The sequence below is a fragment of the Ranitomeya imitator genome, chromosome 5, assembly GCF_032444005.1.
Source record: "Ranitomeya imitator isolate aRanImi1 chromosome 5, aRanImi1.pri, whole genome shotgun sequence".
NCBI classification, from domain to species: domain Eukaryota; kingdom Metazoa; phylum Chordata; class Amphibia; order Anura; family Dendrobatidae; genus Ranitomeya; species Ranitomeya imitator.
In genome coordinates, this window is record NC_091286.1 from 589,587,126 (window position 1) to 589,608,503 (window position 21,378).

Sequence of the window (21,378 nt, forward strand, 5' to 3'; positions counted from 1 at the left end):
AGAAACAGCTGAACCATGAGGTTAAGCACATGGGCCAGGCATGGTACATGTGTGAGATCACCTCACCTTAGAGCCGCCACCAGGTTCCAGCCATTTTCACACATGACCATGCCTGGCTGTAGGTTCAGCGGTGTCAGCCACAGATCTGCCTACTCTATCAGAGCTGTCCACAACGCTTCAGCATTGTGCAGTTTGTCACCTAAGCATATTAGCATCAGCACAGCCTGTTTCCGCTTGGCTGAGGCAGTGCAGCAGTTCTTCCAGCATGTGATTGATGTGGTCATTTTGGAGATGAAGGCTGAAGAGGAGGAGGAGGAGGTGCAGGAGCTGTAGACTGTGAGGGAAACCCTGATTGATCTAGGGCCCCCAACTCTTGGCATCATGAGAACATGTTCCATCCCAAGGTCATGGCTTCCACTATGTCAACCCAGTGTACCATCAGCGACCGTCCCTGCCCACAAGCACTTGTCCATGTGTCCATGGTTAGTGTTATGATCTGGTGACCTAGGAGCTGCATGAGAACTTTCACTGGAGAAAGTGGCCACTGTACTGACCGCAATCCTGAGCTTTACACCGCAACTAGAAGTAGCCGTGGAGTGTACCTAACACACCTAGACACCTCGTCACAGCCGGAGAACTAAATACCCCTAAAGATGGAAATAGGAATACTATCTTGCCTCAGAGAAAATCCCCAAAGGATAGACAGCCCCCCACAAATATTGGCGGTGAGTCGGAGAGGAAAAAACATACACAGGCAGAAAAACAGGATTAGCACAGGAGGTCACTCTAGCTAGATAGGACAGGATAGGACAGAGTTCTGTGCGGTCAGTATAAAAACCCTTCAAAACATCCACAGCAGAATATACAAAAACTTCCTACATCTTTACTAAAAGATGTAGGTGCGTAAATCTGCAACTCCAGTGAATCCTACAATCAGAGCAGGAACAAAACTGAAACAAGCACACTGGCAGTGTGCCACAGAAACAAAAACCAAACACTTATCTTTGCTGAAATAGGCAGCGAGCAGGAGAAGCCAGAAAGTGAACCAACACTTCACAAGGAACATTGACTACTGGCAAGGGCTAAAGGATCCTGCCCACTAAAATATCCCAGACAGAATTGTAATCATCCGATACACCTGGCCAGGTCTGTGACTCAGAGACAACTGCATTCCCACCTACAACCACTGGAGGGAACCCAAGAGCAGAATTCACAACAGGTTAGGTGGACTTTCCCAGTAACTGCATTGTTGAGGACACGGCAAATGTTATGGAACATGTGCTTGGGTAATGCGGGGATGGCACACAGGGACAAACAGTGGCAGCTGGGTACAAAGGGACGGCCGCCGCCATGAGGTTGCGGAAAGCTTCCGCCTCCACGAACTTAAAAGGCAACATTTCAAGTGCAAGCATTTACAAAATGTGTGATTTTAGTAGTGTGGCCGATGGGGTCTTGGCTGCGTATTTGCACTTGCATTCCAAGGACTGGAGTATGGACAACTGAAGCCTCGACTTGGACAAGGATGTGGACATGCTTGCTGATGGTGCTAATTAAGTGTGTGCAACAACAGGTGCAGGGCAGGAGGCATCTTTGCATGCACCATGGACAGGGAATTGGCTTGCATGCACAACAGTGGAAGAAGCAGTGGTGTCACCTGTGGACACTTTTCCTGGACCCTGGGGTTTGGCCCACAAAGCTGGGTGCTTTGCTGCCATGTGCCTTTTCATGCTGGTGGTGGTCAGGCTGGTAGTTTTGCTACCCCTGCTGATGCTGGCCTGACAGGTGGTGCAAATAGCCTTTTTTGGGTGGGTTATTGGCAAAGTCTTTAAAAAGTAACCAGACTCAGGAAGACCTAACAGTTGTACTGGCAACTTCCGTTGTGTTGGTGTTATGGGGAATGGTTGTCCACCTTCTGTCTGCGCCCACCACACTGCTTCTTCCTGCCTGTTGGGGTGCTATGCCTCCCCCCATGTGTGCTGCTGCCCTCGCTCTGCTTGTCCTCCTGACAGGTTGGGTCAGTTCCTATATCATCCACCACCTCATCTTCCACTTCCACACCTTGGTCTACCTCCTGACTTTCTGGCAATTGGGTCTCATCATCATCCACCTCTTGTGACACTTTCCCACCATCACCTTCATGTGACCGCGGCTACTCAAACATTTGGACATCACGCAATCTCCTCTTGCCCTACTTCAAGTGGCCTGGGAGAGAGGCCCGAATCTATAAATGGAAAAGTGAACAGCTCTTTGGAGTGTCCAAGTGTGGGATCAGTTGTCTCTGGGCACTCGGGATGGTGGGAAGAAGGTGGATCGAGGTGAGGAATATGCAGTCCAGACTCATGGCTACTGAGACTGGACCCTGTGGAAGATAGGGTGGTGGTGGTGGCAAAGTGACTGGAAGCATTATCCTCTATCCAACCAACAACCTTTTGACACTGATCTGGTTCAATAGTGGTGTGCTGCAGTCTCCTAATAATTGGGACAGGAAGGTCAGGTGGGAAGATGTGTGTGTTTGTTGTGGCACAATTTCACTCTAAATCCTCAATTACCCCAACTTTCTCCCTCTCTATATCTACTCTATCCATTTTTAGCACATCTACCCTCCCTCCCCCCTGATTCTAATTTAAAAGCTCCATCCATCTGATCATTTTTTTTCCACAAGCACAGCTGCATCCACCCCATTGAGGTGTAACCGTCCCTACCATAGAGTCTGTAGCAGATAGAGAAGTTGGCCAAGTTCTCCATGAACCCAAACCCTTTCTTCCTGCACCAATTTCTAAGCCACTTATTTATCTCACAAAGCTCCCGCAGCCTTTCTAGTGATGCTTTGGAGCACTGGCAGTATTTCTGAAAACATTACCTTGGAAGTTCTGGCCTTCAGCTTCTCTCCTAGTTCCCTGTAATCATTTTTAAGGACCTTCCACCACCCTCTAACTTTGTCATTGGTACCGCTGTGTACCATGACCTCTGGGTTTTTCCCACCCCCTCCCAGTAATCTGTCTGTCCAAATCACAATATGCCGAACCCCAGCATGAGGCAGACAATACACTGTTCGGCATTCACGGTCTTGGCGGCAGATGACCTTGTGTGCTCTCCTAATTATAGAGTCCCCTACCTCCAACATCTGTCTGGTCTTTGCTGCACTCCTATGTCCCTTCTTCCTACAGCAGTTGTTTTCCTGGTTGCTAGGAGCAACTTCTTGCTTCAGTGATTCCAGTCCTGGGCTTGCATTCCTAATATCAGGCAAACCGGTATATTTATGTGCCAGATCATGACTGAGCTCCCTGGCACTTTTCCTTCTAACATTTATTGTAACAATTACCCAGCTACGTATTTCTCTGTCCTGATCTTTCTTACCTCCACCATCCTCCATATCACTGGCCCCAGGCAGCGCAAGTTCAGTGAGCTCTAAACTCCTCTCCAGGTTTGCAATGCACCTGACTGTTGCAAGCTGAATATTTTGATCCATTACCTGGGCTCCCAAACATGTAATTTCCAAAGATTGAGTGCAGATATATTCACCCTCAAACAGCTGTTCAAGGCATGCATACATCTCACAACATAGTAACATAGTAACATAGTAAGGCCGAAAAAAGACATTTGTCCATCCAGTTCAGCCTATATTCCATCATAATAAATCCCCAGATCTACGTCCTTCTACAGAACCTAATTGTATGATACAATATTGTTCTGCTCCAGGAAGACATCCAGGCCTCTCTTGAACCCCTCGACTGAGTTCGCCATCACCACCTCCTCAGGCAAGCAATTCCAGATTCTCACTGCCCTAACAGTAAAGAATTCTCTTCTATGTTGGTGGAAAAACCTTCTCTCCTCCAGACGCAAAGAATGCCCCCTTGTGCCCGTCACCTTCCTTGGTATAAACAGATCCTCAGCGAGATATTTGTATTGTCCCCTTATATACTTATACATGGTTATTAGATCGCCCCTCAGTCGTCTTTTTTCTAGACTAAATAATCCTAATTTCGCTAATCTATCTGGGTATTGTAGTTCTCCCATCCCCTTTATTAATTTTGTTGCCCTCCTTTGTACTCTCTCTAGTTCCATTATATCCTTCCTGAGCACCGGTGCCCAAAACTGGACACAGTACTCCATGTGCGGTCTAACTAGGGATTTGTACAGAGGCAGTATAATGCTCTCATCATGTGTATCCAGACCTCTTTTAATGCACCCCATGATCCTGTTTGCCTTGGCAGCTGCTGCCTGGCACTGGCTGCTCCAGGTAAGTTTATCATTAACTAGGATCCCCAAGTCCTTCTCCCTGTCAGATTTACCCAGTGGTTTCCCATTCAGTGTGTACACCAAGATGTACACCAGGTAGCATTTTCCATGGAGCACATATTTAATGGGAATAAATTGCACAGATAAACACCAAACTATGATATTGTGTTTAACTATGTACTCACCTGCAGCCCTGAACTTAAAACAGCCATCTCTCCGCTCAGCAGCCCTCACTTGGAGTACCTGTGCTTGCCTTCGAGCAACAAGCACAGGTGTTTAAGTATGATATTTTACATGCGTTTTTAATGTTGTGGTAGGTCGGCTCACTCAGCTGATCCCCAGGGTAGACACAGGAACACTTGGTATAAAAGTTTCTATGTGATTTATTGCTTCATAAGCCACAAAACTTAAATAGTAATACAAAACAGCCTTTCTGGCCCAAATGAAAACAAGAAGACCATACAGAAGTCCTCACCAGCGTGGCTCCAGCCTCCTGGGACACAACACACTTCAACTCCCACCAGAACTTGAGCCTGAAGACTTCCTACCTCCAAACACACAGCAGAGAAAAAACACAGTATCTGGACATTTAACACCCCCCAACCACACCCTTGAGGTGGAGATCTTGAAATGTTGTGGATTTCTAAGACGCAGGTCACTTTAGGCCACATGCTTACTTTGAGTACTTGGTCAGTATTTTACCTCAGTAATTGTAAGACAAAACCAGCAGTGGAACAATCAGAGGAAAAGTATAATAGAAACATATGCACCACTTCTGCATTTATCACCCACTCCTGGTTTTGCCTTACAAATACTGATGTAAAAACTGACCAAATACTGAATGTGTGAACACGGCCTATAAATTACTCTGCATAAAAAAGGCACAGTGGACATGAGATTTTTATAAATCCCATCCACTTTGCTGGGACTGTAATTCACCTTCACTTGTTCACTATTTGGTCAGTATTTTACCTCAGTATTTGTAAGCCAAAACCAGGAGTGGGTGATAAATACAGAAGTGGTGAATATGTTTCTATTATACTTTTCCTCAGATTTTTCCACTCCTGGTTTAAGCTAACAAACATTGAGGTAAAATGCTGACCAAACACTCAACGTGTGAATCTTACCTAAGATGCTGCTTTTATTGTGCAGTGAAAATATGTAGCATCAAAAACTCACTGAAAACTCGTTGTAAGAACTTAATCTTAATATTTTGGGGGGCGGGAGATAGATATGCTGAAAGTATTTCATGTCACAAGCCGCCTACATATAATAAACTAGCACCCTTTAGTGACGTGGCACTAAATGGTGTTCAGCCTTATTAAACCTATTAAATACATTTTAAAAAATGACATTGGGTTCTCCGTATTTCTTATAACTAGACAAAAAAAATGAATGGTGAAAAAACCTTCTGAAGTTTGTATAAAGCATTTTTGGTTTGTATCATCATTTCCCAAGCAGGTAACATTTTAACTTTTCCATCAATGGAGCTGTGTGAGGTCTTGTTTTTTGCACAGCAAACTGATGTCGTTATAACTATAATTTTAGAAATTTGACAACTTTTTGGTCACTTTTTGTTGTGTTTTTATTTTAGATGTGTGGTGGCCAAAGTAAAGCAATTCGAACTTTCCATTTTTTTCTATTTTCAGCACGTACTACATATTTATGTATTATATGTTTTGTACTCAACTTTCCCAGGCAGATCAGCAAGTATTTGATGCTGTTCCCAGTATCTTTTACTGAACGCTGACGCCACATCGGGGCATTACCATGTAGACGTAGCTCACTGATTGGCTGCTGTTGTTTATGTGATATCAACTAGGGTTGAGCGAAACGGATCGGAAAAAGTAAAAAATCGCCGACTTTCGGCAAAGTCGGGTTTCATGAAACTCGACCCGATCCTAGTGTGGGATCGGCTATGAGGTCGCTGATCTGCGCGCAAAAGTCGCGTTTCGTATGACGCTTTCAGTACCATTTTTCAGCCATTGATGGAGGACGCAGAATGTGGGCAGCGTGATGACATAAGTCTCGGTCCCCAACATCTTAGAGAAGGGCATGACAGTAATTGGCTTGCTTTTTTCGGCATCACAGGGGCTATAAATGGGCGTGCACGCAGACCGCCATCTTACTTCTGCCGATCGTAGCATAGGGAGAGGTTGCCGCAGCTTCATCAGAAGAAGGAATATAGTTAGGGAGGGAAGATTAACCCCCAAACTGCTTGTGCTGTAGCGATTTCCACTGTCCAACACCACCATTTGTTTGCAGGGACAGTGGAGGCTATATTTTTGTGCATCAGCGCTGTAGCTTATTAGGCTGCCTTATAAGGCTCCCCGATAGATGCATTGCTGTTTTCACGCCGCTGTGCAAACCAACTGCTTTTTTAACAGCAAAAGTCCTGTTGGTTGCTCCTTTCTGCACAGTTATCTTGTTTATTTGTCCACACTTTTGTGTGCAGCAGTCCTTTTTATTGCTGCCATACTTGTCCTGAGATCATTGTAGGGAGATTGAAATTGTACTACAGTCCTTGTATTTTTTCATATATCTTCCAGCCACTTTCTGCCACTTACGAACAAAAAAGTGCCAAAGGTGCAGCACCGGTGCTGAGCAATAGTATACCATGGGTAGAAATGCCCAGAGAGGACATGAGACAGGCTAAGGGGTAAGGCAAGAGCCCCACGCATATCGCTGCAGACGCAGCTTCGTCTCCCCCAAAAAGGTTTGGTTTATTCTCCCCCCAAAAAAAGTGAGATTCAAATTATCACAAAGTGGATATATTTCAGTCCTGTTAGTTTGTGGTATATCAGCCAGCCACTTTCTGCCACTTACATTGTGTTGTTATATACACTGGGCCTAAGTTGTGGTTCAGTCTCCCCCCAAAAAGGGGAGATTCAAATTCTCACAAAGTGGATATACTTCTGTCCTGTTAGTTTGTCGTATATCAGCCAGCCACTTTCTGCCACTTAGATTTCATTGTTATATACACTGGGACTAAGTTGTGGTTTAGTCTCCCAAAAAAAAGAGGGAGATTCAAATTCTCACAAAGTGGAAATACCTCTGTCCTGTTAGTTTGTCGTATATCAGCCAGCCACTTTCAGCCACTTACATTGTGCTGTTTTTTTGCACGGGGCCTGATTTCTTGTTCAGTCTCCCCCCAAAAAAGGGAGATTTAAAATCTCAACACGTTTATATACACCTTCTACCTTGTTTTACAGTACCAAATAACGGTTGTTATTTTGGTTAGATTTTTTAAAAAATGAGGAAGTCAGGTGGAAGAGGCCGTGGGCGGTGGTTGCGAGCTGGTACTGATGGTGGTGGTGGTGCATCTGGTGGTAGTGGCAAAAGCACAATAGCACCTAAGGCTGGAGGTATTGAGCTAGCATCATCGTCTGGCTACACAAGGCCTCGAAAGCTCCCTTATCTGGGAGTAGGAAAATGGCTTTTAAAGCCGGAGCAGTAGGAAAAAGTTTTGGCTTTCCTTGCTGACTCAGCCTCTAGCTCTTTCGCCTCCTCTTCAGAAAGTTCCAAATATAAAAGCAGCGATTCGTCAGTGGATGCTCCCAGTCAGGAACAGGCGACACTACAGGTTACTCCATGGAGTTCTTTACACATACCGTGCCTGGGTTAGAACGGGAAATTGTTAACTGCCCATTACAAGATGAATCGGACATGGAGTGCACTGATGCACAGCCACAGCTAGATTATAATGCTGTTCCATTGACTCAGATCACTACAGTGCCCTCGCAGTGTACTGAGCCAGAATCTGACCCTGATGAGACTATGGTGCCCCATCCCGAAAGCTATCGCACCTTACACGGTGACACAGAGGAAGGTGCACATGACATCGAAGAGGAGGTTATAGAAGACCCAGTTGTTGACCCAGATTGGCAGCCATTGGGCGAAAAGGGTGCCGCTGCCAGTAGTTCAGAAGCGGAGGAGGATGATCCGCAGCAGCCATCTACATCGCAAAAGCTGTCATCTGGCAGCCCCGTATCAGGCCAAAAACGTTTGTCAAAAACAAAAACAGTTTTAGGACAGCGTGGCAATCCGGTGAAAGTAGCACAGCGTGCAATGCCTGTAAGGTATTCCATAGTAGGAAGAGTGCAGTGTGGCAATTTTTTAACCAATATCCGAATGATCAGTCAAAAGTTATCTGTAAGAAATGCTCAAAGACCTTTAGCAGAGGGAAGAATCTTCAAAATTTAAATACAACGTGCATGCTTAGACATTTAACCAGCATGCACTAGCAAGCCTAGACTAACTACCAAACGTCCCGTACTGTTGGTGCACCTGCTCAGAAAGAAGGTAGTCAGCAACGCTACATTGCTTCCCTCACTGTAAGCCCACAGGTTAGGACACCACCAGCAGCAAATGTGGAGGTATCGTGGCAAGGCCAAATCAGTCAGGAAATCACAAGGTTATTGGTAGGAAACACTGTATGTAGACCAACATTGAGAATACCATCACCAACCCTCTCTCAATCCGCAATGTCCACCACCACCACCACCGCTAGTTTCACCATATGTAGCTCTCCAGTCCAGCTCACCCTACAAGAGATTCTCGTTAGGAAAAGAAAGTACTCATCCTCTCATCCGTGTACACAGGATTTGAACTCCCACATTGCTAGACTAATCTCGTTAGAGATGATGCTCTACCGGTTGGTTGAAAGCAAAGCTTTCAAAGCCCTGATGGCCTACGCAGTACCACGCTATGACGTACCCAGTCGACACTTCTTTGCGAGAAAAGCCATCCCAGCCCTCCACCAGCATGTCAAAGACCACATTGTCCATGCACTGAGGCAATCAGTCAGTAGAAAGGTGCACCTCACAACAGATGCATGGACCAGTAGGCATGGCCAGGGACATTACGTGTTGTGAATTCTGTTGTCGAGCTCCCTCCTGTGGTCGTGAATGGTACTTCGGTGAGTTCTGTCCGTGGGCTCCCTCTGGTGGCTGTGAGTGGAGCTGCTGCTTCTGAGGTTCCTTACACAGGTGACGTGGTTTATCCTTTGGTTGGCTGCTCTATTTAACTCCACTCAGATTGTTACTCCATGCCAGCTGTCAATGTTTCTGCATTGGTTCAGTTCGCTCTTGGATCTTTCTGGTGACCTGTCTACTCCAGCAGAAGCTAAGTTCCTGATAGTATCTAATTCGTTCATTGTTTTCTTGTCCAGCTGGATATCATGATTTTGTCTTGCTAGCTGGAAGCTCTGGGATGCAGAGTGGCATCTCCGCACCGTTAGTCGGTGCGGAGGTCTTTTTGCACACTCTGCGTGGTCTTTTGTAGTTTTTTGTGCTGATCGCAAAGCTACCTTTCCTATCCTCTGTCTATTTAGTAAGTCTGGCCTCCCTTTGCTGAAACCTGTTTCATTTCTGCGTTTGTGACTTTCATCTTTACTCACAGTCAATATATGTGGGGGGCTGCCTTTTCCTTTGGGGAATTTCTCTGAGGCAAGGTAGGCTTTATTTTCTATCTCTAGGGCTAGCTAGCTCTTAGGCTGTGACGAGGCACCTAGGGAGCATCAGGAGCGCTCCACGGCTATTTCTAATGTGTGTGATAGGATTAGGGATTGCGGTCAGCAGAGCTCCCACATCCCAGAGCTTGTCCTGTGTGAGTTTTAACTATCAGGTCATTCCGGGTGCTCCTAACCACCAGGTCATAACAGTACAGCTGGCCCAAAGTATTAATGCATCTCAATAGAGGGATACGAGAAGTTCTGAGACCATTTTTTTTTCTTTGCACTGTGTTTTGTCTTTCTTTTCTCCTAAATCTTTGGGTGGTTCAGGACACAGGTGTAGATATGGACATTCAAGGTCTGTCCTCTTGTGTGGATCATCTCACTGCAAGGGTACAAAACATTCAAGATTTTGTGGTTCAGAATCCGATGTTAGAGCCTAGAATTCCTACTCCTGATTTACTTTCTGGGAATAGATCTAAGTTTCTGAATTTCAAAAATAATTGTAAACTGTTTCTAGCTTTGAAACCCCGCTCCTCTGGTGACCCCGCTCAACAAGTAAAAATCATTATTTCTTTGTTGCGTGGTGACCCTCAAGACTGGGCATTTTCCCTTGCGCCAGGAGATCCTGCATTGCGTGATGTTGATACGTTTTTTCTGACGCTTGGATTGCTTTATGATGATCCGTGGATCAGGCAGAGAAAATCTTGCTGGCATTGTGTCAGGGTCAGGATGAAGTGAAGGTGTACTGTCAGAAGTTTAGAAAGTGGTCTGTGCTTACTCAGTGGAATGAATGTGCCCTGCCGGCAATTTTCAGAAAGGGTCTTTCTGAAGCCTTTAAGGATGTCATGGTGGGATTTCCCACGCCTGCTGGTCTGAATGAGTCTATGTCCTTGGCCATTCAGATCGATCGGCGCTTGCGTGAGCGCAAAGCTGTGCACCATTTGGCGGTGTTCTCTGAGAATAGGCCTGAGCCTATGCAGTGTGATAGGACTTTGACCAGAGCTGAACGGCAAGAACACAGACGTCGGAATGGACTGTGTTTTTACTGTGGTGAATCCACTCATGCTATCTCCGATTGTCCTAAGCGCACTAAGCGGTTCGCTAGGTCTGCCACCATTGGTACGGTACAGTCTAAATTTCTTTTGTCCGTTACTCTGATTTGCTCTCTGTTGTCCTATTCTGTTATGGCATTTGTGGATTCAGGCGCTGCTCTGAATTTGATGGACTTGGAGTTTGCCAGGCGCTGTGGTTTTTCCTTGGAGCCCTTGCAGTATCCTATTCCATTGAGAGGAATTGATGCTACGCCTTTGGCCAAGAATAAACCTCAATACTGGACGCAATTGACCATGTGCATGGCTCCTGCACATCAGGAGGATATTCGCTTTTTGGTGTTGCATAATCTGCATGATGTGGTCGTTTTGGGGTTGCCATGGCTACAGGTCCATAATCCAGTATTGGATTTGAAATCTATGTCTGTGTCCGGCTGGGGTTGTCAAGGGGTACATGGTGATGTTCCATTGTTGTCAATTTCGCCTTCCACTCCTTCTGAAGTCCCTGAGTTTTTATCAGATTACCGGGATGTATTTGAGGAGCCCAAATCCGATGCCCTACCTCCTCATAGGGATTGCGATTGTGCAATTAATTTGATTCCCGGTAGTAAGTTCCCTAAGGGACGACTGTTTAATTTATCTGTGCCAGAGCACGCTGCTATGCGGAGTTATATAAAGGAATCCTTGGAGAAGGGTCATATTCGCCCGTCTTCGTCACCATTGGGAGCAGGGTTCTTTTCTGTGGCCAAGAAGGATGGCTCTATAAGACCTTGTATTGATTACCGCCTTCTTAATAAGATCACAGTCAAATTTCAGTATCCTTTGCTGCTGATGTCTGATTTGTTTGCTCGGATTAAGGGGGCTAGTTGTTTCACCAAGATAGATCTTCGAGGGGCGTATAATCTTGTGCGAATTAAACAGGGCGATGAATGGAAAACAGCATTTAATACGCCCGAGGGCCATTTTGAGTACCTGGTTATGCCATTCGGGCTTTCTAATGCTCCATCTGTGTTTCAGTCCTTTATGCATGACATCTTCCGAGAGTACCTGGATAGATTCATGATTGTATATTTGGATGACATTTTGGTCTTTTCGGATGATTGGGAGTCTCATGTGAAGCAGGTCAGAATGGTGTTCCAGGTTCTTCGTGCGAATTCCTTGTTTGTGAAGGGGTCTAAGTGTCTCTTTGGAGTTCAGAAGGTTTCATTTTTGGGTTTCATTTTTTCCCCTTCTACTATCGAGATGGACCCTGTTAAAGTTCAGGCCATTTATGATTGGACTCAGCCGACATCTGTGAAGAGCCTACAGAAGTTCCTGGGCTTTGCTAATTTTTACCGTCGCTTCATCGCTAATTTTTCTAGTATTGCTAAACCGTTGACTGATTTGACCAAGAAAGGTGCTGATGTGGTCAATTGGTCCTCTGCGGCTGTAGAGGCTTTTCAGGAGTTGAAGCGTCGTTTTTCTTCTGCCCCTGTGCTGTGCCAGCCAGATGTTTCGCTCCTGTTTCAGGTCACGGTTGATGCTTCTGAGATTGGAGCAGGGGCTGTTTTGTCGCAAAGAAGTTCTGATGGCTCGGTGTTGAAACCATGTGCCTTCTTTTCTAGAAAATTCTCGCTTGCTGAGCGCAATTATGATGTTGGCAATCGAGAGTTGTTGGCCATGAAGTGGGCATTCGAGGAGTGGCGACATTGGCTTGAAGGAGCTAAACATCGCGTGGTGGTCTTGACAGATCACAAGAATTTGACTTATCTCGAGTCTGCCAAACGGTTGAATCCTAGACAGGCTCGATGGTCGCTCTTTTTCTCCCGTTTTGATTTTGTGGTTTCATACCTTCCGGGATCTAAGAATGTGAAAGCTGATGCCCTGTCAAGGAGTTTTGTGCCTGACTCTCCGGGTGTTCCGGAGCCGGCGGGTATTCTTAAAGAGGGGGTAATTTTGTCTGCCATCTCCCCTGATTTGCGGCGCGTGGTGCAGAAGTTTCAGGCTGATAGACCTGACCGTTGTCCAACGGATAAACTGTTTGTCCCTGATAGATGGACTAGTAGAGTTATCTCTGAGGTTCATTGTTCGGTGTTGGCTGGTCATCCTGGAATCTTTGGTACCAGAGATTTGGTGGCTAGATCCTTTTGGTGGCCTTCTTTGTCACGGGATGTGCGTTCTTTTGTGCAGTCCTGTGGGACTTGTGCTCGGGCTAAGCCCTGCTGCTCTCGTGCCAGTGGGTTGCTTTTGCCCTTGCCGGTCCCGAAGAGGCCCTGGACGCATATTTCCATGGATTTTATTTCTGATCTCCCTGTTTCTCAAAGGATGTCGGTCATTTGGGTGGTTTGTGATCGCTTCTCTAAGATGGTCCATTTGGTACCCTTGTCTAAATTGCCTTCCTCCTCTGATTTGGTGCCATTGTTTTTCCAGCATGTGGTTTGTTTGCATGGCATTCCGGAGAGCATCGTCTCAGACAGAGGTTCCCAGTTTGTTTCAAGGTTTTGGCGGTCCTTTTGTGCTAAGATGGGCATTGATTTGTCTTTTTCTTCGGCTTTCCATCCTCAGACTAATGGCCAAACCGAACGAACTAATCAGACTTTGGAAACATATCTGAGATGCTTTGTTTCTGCTGATCAGGATGATTGGGTGTCCTTCTTGCCTTTGGCTGAGTTCGCCCTTAATAATCGGGCCAGCTAGGCTACTTTGGTTTCTCCTTTTTTCTGCAATTCTGGTTTCCATCCTCGTTTCTCTTCAGGGCAGGTTGAGCCTTCGGACTGTCCTGGTGTGGATACTGTGGTGGACAGGTTGCAGCAGATTTGGACTCATGTGGTGGACAATTTGACATTGTCCCAGGAGAAGGCTCAATGTTTCGCTAACCGCCGGCGCTGTGTTGGTCCCCGACTTCGGGTTGGGGATTTGGTTTGGTTGTCATCTCGTCATGTTCCTATGAAGGTTTCCTCTCCTAATTTTAAGCCTCGCTTCATTGGGCCATAAGATTTCTGAAGTTCTTAATCCTGTGTCATTTCGTTTGGACCTTCCAGCTTCTTTTGCCATCCATAATGTGTTCCATAGGTCGTTGTTGCGGAGATACGTGGTGCCTATGGTTCCCTCCGTTGATCCTCCTGCCCCGGTGTTGGTCGAGGGGGAGTTGGAGTATGTGGTGGAGAAGATTTTGGATTCTCGTGTTTCAAGAAGGAAACTCCAGTACCTGGTCAAGTGGAAGGGTTATGGTCAGGAAGATAATTCCTGGGTTTTTGCCTCTGATTTTCATGCTGCCGATTCAGTTTGTGCCTTTCATTTGGATCATCCTGACCGGCCTGGGGGCTCTGGTGAGGGTTCGGTGACCCCTCCTCAAGGGAGGGGTACTGTTGTAAATTCTGTTGTCGAGCTCCCTCCTGTGGTCGTGAATGGTACTTCGGTGAGTTCTGTCCGTGGGCTCCCTCTGGTGGCTGTGAGTGGAGCTGCTGCTTCTGAGGTTCCTTACACAGGTGACGTGGTTTATCCTTTGGTTGGCTGCTCTATTTAACTCCACTTAGATCGTTACTCCATGCCAGCTGTCAATGTTTCTGCATTGGTTCAGTTCGCTCTTGGATCTTTCTGGTGACCTGTCTACTACAGCAGAAGCTAAGTTCCTGATAGTATCTAATTCGTTCATTGTTTTCTTGTCCAGCTGGATATCATGATTTTGTCTTGCTAGCTGGAAGCTCTGGGATGCAGAGTGGCATCTCCGCACCGTTAGTCGGTGCGGAGGTCTTTTTGCACACTCTGCGTGGTCTTTTGTAGTTTTTTGTGCTGATCGCAAAGCTACCTTTCCTATCCTCTGTCTATTTAATAAGTCTGGCCTCCCTTTGCTGAAACCTGTTTCATTTCTGCGTTTGTGACTTTCATCTTTACTCACAGTCAATATATGTGGGGGGCTGCCTTTTCCTTTGGGGAATTTCTCTGAGGCAATGTAGGCTTTATTTTCTATCTCTAGGGCTAGCTAGCTCTTAGGCTGTGACGAGGCGCCTAGGGAGCGTCAGGAGCGCTCCACGGCTATTTCTAGTGTGTGTGATAGGATTAGGGATTGCGGTCAGCAGAGCTCCCACATCCCAGAGCTTGTCCTGTGTGAGTTTTAACTATCAGGTCATTCCGGGTGCTCCTAACCACCAGGTCATAACAGTTACGTGTCCATCACGGCACACTGGGTTAATGTGGTGGATGCAGGGTCCACAGGGGACAGCCATTGTGGGAAGGTTCTGCCTAGCCCAAGGTCTAGGAAACAGTTGACTGTAGGCGTTCGCCACCCTTCCTCCTCCTCCTCCTCCAGAAGCGAAAGCTCGTCCACAGAGTGCAGTCGCACGACCACTCCATCTGCAGCTGCCAGTGTTGCACACAAGGTGTCCCATTATCGACCAGCTAGTGGTAAGCGTCAGGAGGCTGTGTTAGAAATTAAGTGTTTGGGTGACAACAGACACACCGCGGAAGTACTGGCTGGGTACTTGCAGCAACAAACTCAGTCATGGCTGGGCAGTGTACATCTTGAGGCAGGCAAGGTAGTCAGTGATAACGGAAGGAATTTTATGGCTGCCATAGCCCTTTCAGAACTTCAACACATAACTTGCCTGGCTCACACCTAGAAACTGGTGGCGCAGTGCTTCCTCAAAAATTATCCAGAGTTACCAGCCCTGCTCCTGAAGGTGCAAAGACTTTGGTCGCACATCCGCCGGTCGCCCGTACACTCCAGCCATATGCAGAACCATCAGCGATCGCTGAATCTTCCCCAGTTCTGTCCGAGTTCTTGCAGAAAGAAACTCAGTCATGGCTGGGCACTGTACATCTTGAAGCAGGCAAGGTAGTCAGTGATAACGGAAGGAATTTTATGGCTGCCATAGCCCTTTCAGAACTTAAACACATAACTTGCCTGGCTCACACCTTGAACCTGGTGGTGCAGTGCTTCCTCAAAAATTATCCGGAGTTACCAGCCCTGCTCCTGAAGGTGCAAAGACTTTGCTCGCACATCCGCCGGTCGCCCGTACACTCCAGCCATATGCAGAACCATCAGCGATCGCTGAATCTTCCCCAGCACCGCCTAATAATCGAAGTTGCAACAAAGTGGAACTCCACACTGCACATGGTTCAGAGGCTGTGGGAACAGAGGTGTGCTGTAATTAATTTGTGGGAGTATACACATACACGGGCAGGCAGTTGGATGGCTGTCATGGAGTTGTCTGGTGTGCAGTGGTCGAAGCTCCAAGACCTCTGTCAAGTCCTTCAGTCTTTTGAGGAATGCACATGGCTGGTAAGTGCAGACAACGCCATACGGTCATAAGCATGACCATCCCACTAATGCATCTGCTGATGCAAAGTTTGACGCACATTAAGGAGCTGGCATCTGCAGCCGAGGAGGAGGGAAGCCTTGATGACAGTCAGCCATTGTCTGCTCAGGGAACTCTCCTGGACAAAGTGGTGGACGAAGAGGAGGAGGAGGAGGATGATTGGGATGAATATTTATGGGAGGAGGATGCTTCACCGGGGGCAATAGAAACTGGTGGCTTTGAAAGGTCAGGTACATGGTTTTTGCAGGACACAAGTGATGTTGATTTCCAAGAAAGTGCTCCTCAACCCAGCACAAGCAGTGAATTGATACCTGGAACATTGGCCCACATGGCTGAGTATGCCTTGTGTATCCTAAAAAAGGGACCCCCGCATTATCAAAATGATGACCGATGACGATAACTGGTTGGCCTGACTCCTGGATCCACGATATAAAAAAATTACAAAATATCATGCCACATGAGAACCTTGAGCAAATATTGGCGACCAAGCAAGCAACTCTTGTAGACCGTTTGGTTCAGGCATTCCCAGCACACAGCGGCGGTGATCGTTCTCAAACGAGCCGTAGGGGGCAACATGGCAGAGGTGTTATAGGTGCACAAATCCGAAGTGGCGTGGGACAGAGGGGTTTTATGACCAGGTTGTGGAGTGATTTCGCAATGACCGCTGACACGACAGGTAGTACTGCATCGATTCAAAGTGACAGGAGACAACATTTGTCCAGTATGGTTATGAACTACTTTTCCTCCCTTATCGATGTTCTCCCTCACAGGTCATTCCCCTTTGATTACTGGGCATCTAAACTAGACACCTGGCCTGAATTGGCAGAATATGTATTACAGGAGCTCGCTTGCCCTGCTTCTAGTGTGCTATCAGAAAGAGGCTTCAGTGCTGCTGGTTCAATACTGACCGAAAAAAGGACACGTCTGGCTACCCAGAATGTTGATGATCTAACCTTCATTAAAATGAAGCAATCATGGATTTCAAATTATTTTGCTCCACCTTCTCCTGCTGACACATAGCTTGCCTGAAAAATGTCTTGCTTTTGGCCTCCTCTTACTGACTTCTCCAATTTCGCCATTTGCAGCTGCTGAATGTCCACCATAGGCCAATTTTATACCTCCCTAAATGGGCTGACCCCCCCCACAGGGATGTGGTCACCACCTGGTGCAAGCACCCGTGCGAGTGCCATTTGCATGGACAGGTGGGTGTGCCCACTCTTGGGCGACGGCACTGGCACAGGGTCCCTCATAGTACAATGAAGTGTCTCTGACGGTGGTGGTGCACAACTAACGTCAGACACACCGTCGTAATATGAGGGGCCCTGTGCCAGTACCGCCGCCCACGAGAGAGTGTTCCCCCAGCTCGAACAGTGCTCTACCCCACTTGTAATACTTACCTCTCCCTGCTCCACCACTGTTTAGTCTGTGCTGTTAAAACCTTCAATGGCACTGCCAATACAAATTTGTTGAAATGATAGATGATAGTTAAAATATACAGGGGCCCTGGCCTCCATTTAGATCAGTTAATACTTTGGGCCTACTACCACTGTCTGCTACTCAGCAGAGGAGCCCAACCCAGTACCTAGCTATGCCGCCTGTTTAGTCTTGTTACCAATTTTGAACTGCATTTAGCCTACTTTTGTATTTAGGCCTACTAACCGTGTCTGCACTACTCATTACAGTTGTCCTCCATTGAACAAAGCTAGGCCACCTGTTTAGTCCTGTTACCAATTTTGAACTGCATTTAGCCAACTTTTTTATTTTGGGCCTACTAACTGTGTCTGCGCCACTCATTACAGTTGTCCTCCACTGAACAAAGCTAGGCCACCTGTTTAGTCCTGTTACCAATTTTGAACTGCATTTAGCCTACTTTTTTAGTTGGGCCTATTTACTGTGTCTGCGCCACTCATTACAGTTGTCCTCCACTGAACAAAGCTAGGCCGCCTGTTTAGTCCTGTTACCAATTTTGAACTGCATTTAGCCTACTTTTGTATTTGGGCCTACTAACTGTGTCTGCGCCACTCATTACAGTTGTCCTCCACTGAACAAAGCTAGGCCGCCTGTTTAGTCCTGTTACCAATTTTGAACTGCATTTAGCCAACTTGTTTATTTTGGGCCTACTAACTGTGTCTGCGCCACTCATTACAGTTGTCCTCCACTGAACAAAGCAATGCCGCCTGTTTAGTCCTGTTACCAATTTTGAACTGCATTTAGCCTACTTTTGCATTTGGGCCTACTAACTGTGTCTGCGCCACTCATTACAGTTGTCCTCCACTGAACAAAGCAATGCCGCCTGTTTAGTCCGGTAACCAATTTTGAACTGCATTTAGCCTACTTTTGTATTTGGGCCTACAAACTGTGTCTGCACCAATCATTACAGTTGTCCTCCACTGAACAAAGCTATGCCGCCTGTTTAGTCCTGTTACCAATTTTGAACTGCATTTAGCCTACTTTTGTATTTGGGCCTACTAACTGTGTCTGCGCCACTCATTACAGTTGTCTTCCACTGAACAAAGCTATGCCGCCTGTTTAGTCCTGTTACCAATTTTGAGCCTACTAACTGTGTCTGCGCCACTCATTACAGTTGTCCTCCACTGAACAAAGCAATGCCGCCTGTTTAGTCCTGTTACCAATTTTGAACTGCATTTAGCCTACTTTTGTATTTGGGCCTACTAACTGTGTCTGCGCCACTCATTACAGTTGTCCTCCACTGAACAAAGCAATGCTGCCTGTTTAGTCCTGTTACCAATTTTGAACTGCATTTAGCCTACTTTTGTATTTGGGCCTACAAACTGTTGCTGCACTAATCATTACAGTTGTCCTCCACTGAACAAAGCTAGGCCGCCTGTTTAGTCCTGTTACCAATTTTGAACTGCATTTAGCCTACGTTTGTATTTGGGCCTATTAACTGTGTCTGCGCCACTCATTACAGTTGTCCTCCACTGAACAAAGCTAGGCCGCCTGTTTAGTCCTGTTTCCAATTTTGAACTGCATTTAGCCTATTTTTTTATTGTGGGCCTACAAACTGTGTCTGCGCCACTCATTACAGTTCTCCTCCACTGAACAAAGCTATGCCGCCTGTTTAGTCCTGTTACCAATTTTGAACTGCATTTAGCCAACTTTTTTATTTTGGGCCTACTAACTGTGTCTGCGCCACTCATTACAGTTGTCCTCCACTGAACAAAGCTATGCCGCCTGTTTAGTCCTGTTACCAATTTTGAACTGCATTTAGCATACTTTATTATTTGGGCCTGTATCTGTGTTTCCTCCTCATCCTGCCCATTGCCCAGCCACTGCTAGATGAGTCTGCTGGCACATTGACCCAGACCACTACAATCCCCTTGCACTCTACACAGCCAGAATCTGACTCTGCTGAAAGTCATGTTCCCCTTTCCGCATACTATACCACCTTACATGGGGACAAAGAGGAAGATGCAGATGAAAGTGCAGGTTCCTTTATCAGGTGGGGGGGCATATTCGTTGGCGACGTCACTAGCACAGGGCCCCTCATAGTACGCAAAAGTGTCTCTGGCAGTGGGAGGCGCCACCCGCCGTCAAACACACCGCCTTACTATGAGGGGCCCTGTGCCAGTGCCAAGTGCCAATGAGTGGGGCCCCCCTTCTTGCTCAGTATCACAGCACTAGCAAAGTTGAAATACTTACCTCTCCCTGCTCCACCGCCGTGACATATTCTGCGTTTCCTGGGCCCACGAAAATCTTGAGCCAGCCCTACCCCCCCACAACTTTAGCCAAATGACCTCCTGTTTTCAATGCCTAACTATTATTATAAAGTAAATTAAGATTGACAAGCTTAAGAAATAAGAATTGATGTTTTTGGCATTAAAATAGACACTGTAGGTGTTTTCCTGTCCTCCACTCACTGCCGACTTTGATTCCCCATTGACTTACATTGGGTTTCGTGTTTCGGTCAGCCCCCGACTTTTCGCAATAATCGGCCGATTTCACCCGACCCGACATTTGACAAAGTCGGGTTTCGCAAAACCCGACTCGATCCTAAAAAAGTAAAAGTCGCTCAACTCTAATATCAACGCCATAGCCAATGTCAGACACTGGGAACAGCGTCAAAGATTCACCGGTGCACCCCGGAGAAGGTGAGTAGAGCAGGGTTTTTTTTTCTTTTTTTTAATAGCAAATGACAGCTATGAGAGAAATATAATCGAAAATGAACAACCTCTTTAATAAATGTATCCAAAACGTGAATACCTTGCTTACTCAATTGTGACAATGTTCACATATGCAAGCTTTTGCACAAGATATGGATTTGATGCATATTTTCTGCTACACATCCGCAACTTATCTGCTGAGCTTCCGCAACATTTCCACTGCATTTTCACATCAAAATCGGCACAAACAGATTAAGTTGAGAATTTGACCCCATGCATTGCAGGAGTGAAGACAGCAATTACAGTACAGTAATCTGCACAAAGCATTGATATGTTGCACAGCAGGGTTATTCATGTCCAGAATATTTCTGCATTGTGTACATGTGATTTATACATTTCATTAACTTAGCATTAGATGATTTTGTCCATGAAAATCCGTGTGGAAAATCAGCTCCAAATATGAATGGTGAGCATTTAGCTTAAAACTGGAAAACAATCCATTGATAAATGTGGGCCTATAGTCTGGTTAAATAAGGAAACAGAGTCTGTGTTCACACTGGGCATTACAACCTCAGCAGCCTAGTGTTTCTTGGGTCTTTCCATTGTTTTTCTGCACATTCATTTTATCTTGCAGGAAAATAACAGTTTCAACTGCAAAAAACTGTGGCACTATTATTATCATATGTACAGTCAAGCAGGTGAAATATAGGGATTAAAAGATGAAATAGTGAAAAACCTGCATAGGCCCCAGGCTTTGTAAGTTTTCAGCCGTAGTGTGACCGTTGCATGTAAACACAGTATTAGGAGCAGAGATTAAAACACCCAGGGAAATTAATGAATAACTGTCCATACTCCGTTACCATGCTGAATTCAAAGGCTGACGGTAAAGAGAATGCTTATGACATCACTTCCGACTTTGTTCTGCTCCATGCTAGTCCTCAAACAGCAACCGGGTTGTTCTGCTAGTTTCAATCCTGAAATGGAAAAACAAACTGCTCGAAATTCTTGTTTCAGTCTGACTATCTATTTTGTGATTAAAGGGAGCCTGTCTTAAAAAAATATCTTGATTTACCTGTAGCCATAGTGGTAATCTGCAGGTAAATATCAATTTAACGTTCAGCAGTCTAAACAGACGTGTGGCTGCAGTGAGAAAATTAATTTATATTCTCCCTGCAGCCACTCGCTTTCTGTCATCGGAGCTGTGAGCAATAAAT